This window comes from Monodelphis domestica, chromosome 1, assembly GCF_027887165.1.
Source record: "Monodelphis domestica isolate mMonDom1 chromosome 1, mMonDom1.pri, whole genome shotgun sequence".
In the NCBI taxonomy this organism is placed as follows: domain Eukaryota; kingdom Metazoa; phylum Chordata; class Mammalia; order Didelphimorphia; family Didelphidae; genus Monodelphis; species Monodelphis domestica.
The window spans coordinates 498,402,248-498,409,896 of NC_077227.1; the positions used below are offsets into that span (position 1 = coordinate 498,402,248).

The 7,649-nt window shown below is 35.2% G+C and overlaps 1 pseudogene; it reads right to left on the reverse strand.

Annotated features, from left to right (window-relative positions):
• Positions 1-3,637: 3,637 nt before the first annotated feature.
• Positions 3,638-5,870, reverse strand: LOC100028120 (acyl-coenzyme A synthetase ACSM3, mitochondrial-like; annotated as a pseudogene).
• Positions 5,871-7,649: the final 1,779 nt, after the last annotated feature.

The following is a 7,649-nucleotide window of genomic DNA, read 5'->3' on the forward strand; positions in this document are numbered from 1 at the left end:
CATGCAAACTACATTTATATGCCCATTCTAAATATAACAGATGACTAAATATAGGCAAAGAAATAAAATCTGAATTGTGAAAATTCTATAACTTCTTCATTGTAGGGGTGGAGACAGAGGAATTCACTCAGACTGCTATTCTCAAAGGCTCAAGGGAAAAAGAGAAAAAAGATTTTTATGTAATCAGATTGAAAGTTCAATCCTTAAAAGCTGTTTCATTTTTTTACTTTTTCATCTTCAAATGTGCTATGAAATGTTCAATCAAAAAAAGTTCCCTTGTCCTTGCAATGTTTCCATCTTCAACCAGAATGACTAGAAAGGATTTATGGATTAAATTTCTAGACTATAATCACTGTGAGAGTAGGGACATGATATCATTTGGAAAGATTTGTATCTTTCCAATATCAGGCACAGTAGTGTTACATAGTAGATACTTAAATATTTGTCAAATATACCTTAATAAATGAACTTGTTATTTTAGAAATGAAGAATATGAGGCTTAGAGAATTTGCTTTGCCAAGAAAGGATACCTTAATTAACCACTTATTATATGTTAGACATTATACTAAGCACTTTACAAGCATTATTTCATTTGATCCTATCATAACCCTTGGATGTAGTTCCTATTATTATCCCTATTTTATAAAAATGAAGAAACTAAAGTAGAAAGAAAATAAATGACTTGCCTAGGATCACATAGTTAAATAATATCTGAGGCTTGATTTGAGCTAAAATCATTTTCTATTTGGGGGATTTTTTAATTTTTCTAATTTCTAAATTCCTGATTTCCAATTTTCTAATAATTGGGATAGGCATATTTGTCTACAGAGTGACTTAAGGACATGATATCAGAAGTTTGCATCTTTCCAATACCAAGCACAATGGCCTGTACATTGTAGACACTTAAATATTTATCAAAGATCTTTTAAATAAATAGTGGAGAAAACAATCACAACAATTCCAAAACTCCAGGATTTTTTCTGTGATTTCAGATAAACACCTAGATCAATGGGAACTAGTTCCAGTTCTACTCAATTCAAAAAGCATTTTAAGTGTTCTTTATATGCCAGGCAATGCACTAGACTCTGGGGATACAAAAATAAAAATTAAACTATCCTTGCCTTCAAAGAGATTGCATCACCTGAACAGGCAGGAAAAAGAGAAAGAACCACTATGTACGTTGTTGCTGTTCAATTGTGTCCAACTCTCTGTAATCTCACTTGGGAGGTTCTTGGCAAGATACTGGAGCAGTTTGCCATTTCCTTCTCCAATTTATTTTAGTGTTGAAGAAATTGAGGCAAACAGGATTAGTGGCTTGTCCATTGATACCCAGCTACTTAGAGTTTGCGATGAGATGAACTTGTGAAAATGAGTGAATAAATGTGAAATATATGCAAAACAAATATAAAGTAATTTTGGTAGGACAAACGGTTCACATCACTAATTTAGAAAATTAGGAATGGCCTCTTATAATAAGTATAATTCAGCAGAGTGTTGAAACCAATCTTTTTTTTTTTTTTGCCTTTCTGCTGAGTTTCTTTGGGTTCTTTCTTTAATTTCTATATAGTAAGTGATGGAAGCTTTGGGCTCTAAAAATGTTGTATTAGTCTATGTGTGAACTACTGTCCACAATGGTAATATGAAAAACAAGGCTAATCACAAAATGAAGCTTTTGGATGACAAATCACCCAAACCTTTATAGCATCTTACTTTAGAACACTGAAACACAGAGGTCTAGCTGGCACTTTAATACCCAGTATTATCAGCAAGCTGGGAAATCCTTCAATGATCCTCACTGATTTTATTATGTATGGATATTATATAAGGATGCTTATATACAATGCATTTCAAAGTAAGAACCAAAACCAAGCATCAAAAGGAGTCTCTAAAAGACAGATCATTGCATTTATAAAAAATAAAAAATATCCTAAGGTCTCTGCATAATATATGTGTGTAGGGAAGAAACCATACCCATTAAACTGGAGCCTTTCTGGACATGATGTCACAAGTCATATCCTATTAAAGGAAGCTGAAGATAAATGCTTGCTTTAGGCAACTGGAAGGAGCCAAAAAGAAAATACACTGTAAATCTTCCCATGGCAGTTCTAAATTGTAAAGAATGACTTTTAGGCTTCTTGCAATGAATAAGCGCTTCTTAACAAAATCCCAAGCAGTTGGTAAATAAGAAACATGAATTGACTGATTAATAAAGGAAACCTCACAAGCAATGCTGTTTATACCCCCAATTTATACTGAAATGTTTTTTAAACAGAGATACTGGACATTGAGTGAACAGGATTTATATGTATATATATATAAGTAAAATAGAGACTTCAAGAATTATCTGGGAATTTAAGCAACAAAAACACCCAATATAAATTCTACTTTTTCCTTGAAAGTAAAATTGCTTTATGAAATGCCGGTACTTTTTCAAAATTAGATAAATACCATAGTGCTCAATATTTTCTTCTCTTAATTTCTATGTTTACTCCCCTATAAATATAACTAATACAATTGTATTCTGATTATAGACTGGGAATTAAGAAAAATTGGGCTAAAATCTTATCATTACTACATATTATTTTCATAGCAACCAGCAAGTCCTTTAAATTCTGTCCTAATTTTCTCACCTGTAAAATGAGGATAATAATACTTCACCTTTCTCATAGGGTTATCGTGAAGCTCTAATTAGATGATGCATATAAAGTGCTTTGTAATCTCTAATAAAAAGAAATAAAAATCCAAACAAATTTGGTTTTTACCTCACACAGAACAAATTATTACAAATGAAGAAAGGTGGGAATAGCTATTATTGAAGGAGTCCTAGAAAATAGACACAATAATACATTATTTATGGAGCTATGAATTGGTCCAACCATTCTGGAAAGTAATTTGGGAAAAAAAGTAGCTAAAATGTCCATACTTTTGACCCAGAGATTCTACTGCTAGGCATATACCCAAAGAAAGTAAAAAACAGAAAGGTCCAATAAACTCAAAACATTTTAAGGTAGTACCTTTTTTCTCAGTAAAGAAATAGGAAAAAATAAATGCCTTATCATACAAGAATTAATGGAAATTCCTGCAGTGTAGAAATGATAAAGAATACAAGGAATCATAGGAAGACATGAGAACTGATGCATAGTGGAACAAATTAGAAAAACTATATAATAACATCATTAAAAATCAAAGCTGACAGTTATATAATTATGATGACCAACTCAGCTGCAAAGAAGATATATGAGAATCCTACTTCCTCTGTTTTTGAACAGAGGATGGAAAATGGAGGGGAATACAACATATATAGAATTGGTGGATAGGTTGGTAGGTTTTCCTGAAATTCTTTTTTCCCCCTTTTTATTCTTTGTTTTAGAGATGAATCTTTATGTGGGGAAGAACCATGGAATATATTGAGGAATTAAGATAATATACAAACAAAAAATAACAATTAACATTTAAAACAAAACAAAATAAAAATAAATTATTTGATAAATATAAAGGCACTCTATTTGTCAGTAAGGTACCGGGACCACACACCTGACACAAAGTAGGTACCTAATAAATAATTTTATTTAAATTAATCACAGAGATACTCTTAAAAGAATGTTCCTATTTTATTGCATTCATTATTAGACAGTTATTATTGAACAGAATGAGAGTATAGATGTAAGAGATACAAGTATTAATCCTTGTGCTCACCGTTCTTATTTTTACATAGTACTTTATTTTACTTCAGAATTTTATTTTATAACAATACTACCACAAGATGTTTATAAAATCATGAACTTGTTAGTGTCCTTGTATATTTTTTTTGTTTGTTTCATCTTTAGAGTTTGCTGTTGCAGAAAATGCATGGTTTTTAATGGTTAGTGAGGATGTTTTGTAATCAAATAAAACTAGGCATTTCCCCCATTCTTTCCTCTGTAATTCATTACTTTTTATCTTCTCAGTGATGTTTTTTGGCAACTCATGAACAAATTCCACCTTTCTAGTATATTTGTATGGTGCTGTAGTTGTTTTGACATGTTCCTGCAGTTCAGTTTTCATTTTTCTGAGTCACATGACTTATAGTCAGGGTTGAGAATAACAATGGTCTTTACTACCTCTCCTCTGATTGGGTCTGGACTGCTGACCACCACTGACTCCAGAACTGCTGGGTGCTCAGTATCAGAATTTTCTTATTCAAAAGACCAACTCAATATCTGGAAGATAAGATAAAATCATCTGATCTCACAATAAACCAGAAATATCCATCTTCATCCATGTACCCTCTGTCTCCAGTCTTGTAGAAATCCCCACAAAGCATTGAGGCTGTTTTGGAAGGCTCATCTACATAACTAGCAAATAAGCCAAGTGGTTGGTTAGTAGAACTCAGATGCCAATAGCTCCTTCTTGTTTAGGAGACAGGATTTTGCCATTTTTATCTATAACCTTAACATCAAAAGCTGGAGAAGGCTTTCTCATTGAACCATATTTAATTTTCATCCCTTTGAAAGTTCCACCAATCAGCACCATTTGTGTCTGTCTATAGCCCTCATAGATGTCCAGCCCTGTCTTTTTTTGCCTCTGTTCCTTCACTTCAGGGTTGATCAGCTATCCTGCACTCACATAGTGCTTTAGTCACTTGAATTTATAACTGGACTCCCAGTTTAGCACAAGTATCTGATAGACAAAAGACTGTAGTGGGAAATTGAGATAGGGTTTTTAATATAGAGGCTGGCTCAAAAAGTGGCATATAGTACACGAACATTCAAGCTCCTTGATTCCAGGGAGCTGATTTTGCCAAGCCTGTGTTTGATATATTCCATGTGATATTGGAAGAGGTAGAATACAGCCAATACCTTTCATTCACCGATAATCTTATACCTTAGCTGCCATGTAAATATTCTGTCATTTTAGGAAATCCAGTAGTCCCAATAGTAAAGCAGATGGTCATTGTTTCATTGTGTCTGGTCATCACACAGCTGTGATCATCACTTGCACGTTTCATCATTTTTCTGCAACTAACCCACCCCTCCCAAGGCTTCTCAGAAACAAGTAACATGCACTTCTGAGCTTCACATTGATGGGCAATGGAATCCACTCTCAAAGCCAAGATATCATTGTTAATAATGCACTTTGCCTTGGAAGACTGAAATCTATATATAATAAGTCCTTTTCAGCCAGCTGGATAGTTCCAGGAATTAAGACAGTGCCTGTCAGCAGACATACCACATTTGTTTTGCAGGTGAAATTACAATTATTCTGTTTCCCTTTTGCAGTCCACAGGATTCAGTAAGGATATTGGCCAATTTTTAGACACCTATCCCACCTCCTGAAAGTTCCATTTTACCTCCTCTCCATGATCATTTATCAACTTGAAGGCTGGATTTGAAGGCCTCCTTCCAAACTTCTCCATCTTGGCCCAGTGATCCAGCACATGTTTAGAAAAGTTGAAATAACCTGGCACTTTTGTTTATGGAGAAGAGAAATGGTATCAGTCAAATTGGGTGATTTTGTATTCAGGATGTCTCTGGTGAACCAGGTGTGGGCTGTAGGGACAGTGGGGGCAGAAGGGAGGGAATGAAACTGACTTGTGTTTTGGCAAGGTTGACATCATAAAGCCACACACCCACTCCCAAGGAGGGAGCATGTGGTTTGCAACTGCTGCCAGTCCCAACTAGTTCCCTCTCCAATGGCCCCAGTTCTTCAGGATGGCAACAGTGGCTGGAGGCAGCTGGAGCCTGGGGTTCAGGGTATCCCTAGTACCTGCCCCTACTCATCCTATCCTGTTTCTGGGAAATTATGGTTAGTTAGGTAGAACCTGCCAAGGAGGTGTCTTGCCCTTCTTCTGCCGCTGGCCTGAGGCAGAGACGGTTACCATTTCTGTCCATTCTAGTAAGTCCTCAACCTCCCAAGCACCCTCTCAGAAATGTTGATTCAATAAAATAAATGTCTGTTAACATATTAATGTTCTCATATAAGGGGAAATTTCTAGAAAAACCAGGAAGGAATAAGAGAGCCATTGACTCAAAGGAATTTACAGTGTTCTAGGAGGAACCTGACTGGACCCAAATAAGTTTGATACAAAGGTGAATGCTATCCAGACAAAGGAAAAAGGAGAGATAAGGACAGAATGCTCAAAAATTTGAAGGAATTATTCAATTTAATATAATTCATTAAGCATTATTATGTATTCTGTGTACCAAAAACTATCCTAGTGTGAAAATGAGATTAACTCTACCCTACTTATTCTTTAGAATTTTAGCCACCAGGAATGTATACACCTCCACTTAAGGATTAAGTGTGGGGGAGGAAGGTCTATGACCCACATGTGCTAGCAAGTGACGAATCAGAAACAACTGACTGACCCCCTGGGCAGTCCAGAGTTTAAGCCACCATTCCGTACATGTAAGGCACAGGAAGTGACATAAAGAACTGCCTTTAAATTTCGTGGTCACTTCCTGTGAGAGGTCTTCGCCTTGGAACTTGACCTTGGAGCAACTCTGGCTGGAGAGCTCAGACTGCTTCCTTTGGACAGTCATGTGGTGAGTAAAAAGGTTGACTCCATTTCCTTGGCTTTTCTGGAGGCACTAGCCTCTGGAGAGGTCCCTCATCTGGGAGGAGGCCTCATGGCTTCAAGCCATATCAAATTTAATCCTCCCCTCCCTTCTGGGGCCTCTGAATTCCTGCCTGGTTCAGACCAAACCGGAGGAGCTCTCTCTCTCTCTCTCTCTCTCTCTCTCTCTCTCTCTCTCTCTCTCTCTCTCTCTCTCTCTCTCTCTCTCTCTCTCTCTCTCTCTCTCTCTCTCTCTCTCTCTCTTTTTCTCTTTCTCTTTCTCATTTCCTTAATTTCTTCTCTCTATTTGTAAATAAACTAGCAAAAAATTCCATTCTGACTTGAGTAATTCATTGGGATTTTGTAATTAAATCCCTGGCGACCAACTCTCAAATATTCAGTCCAACCATAATTTTTACCCCTTACACTAGGCATTGCATATATAGGATAAACAATAAATAATCTCTGCCCTCAAAAGAATTTTCTTTCATCTAACTGAAAAATAACTACAGTCCACCCTCACTATGTCAGGGTTCACTTATCCCTACTTCACTAATTCACTGAATTGGGGGGCAAGGGAGGGTTGTTTTATTTTTCATTTGTTTGCTTATTTTTTTTAACATATCTAAATCAGTATCACAGAGTAACACTTATCCAGGTTCACTATTAGCTGATGGAATGAAAGGCAACTAAGCCCAGGGCTCTGTTCTGTATCCTGGGTGCTGATTGGCTCAGAAACTGTAGGTTAATAAGAGTATGGGAAAAGTTTATAGGAGAGTGGGAAGGGTTTATAAAGCCAGCCTTAATATATATATATATATATTAATAAATATAATATAATATATTATATATAATATATATAATATATAATATATTATATATTATAATATATTATATATATTATATATATAATATATAATATATTATATTATATTTATTAATATATATATATAATAAACATAATGCTGCTGATTGGTGTATTTTTACCTTTCATGGGGGATATCTGGAAAGTAACTCCCTTGATAAGCAGGAATCACTGTTTATACATACAGTAAGTAAGTAAGTATAAGGTATAGACTGAGTACATTAACACAAGTGGAGTTAGGAAAGAATA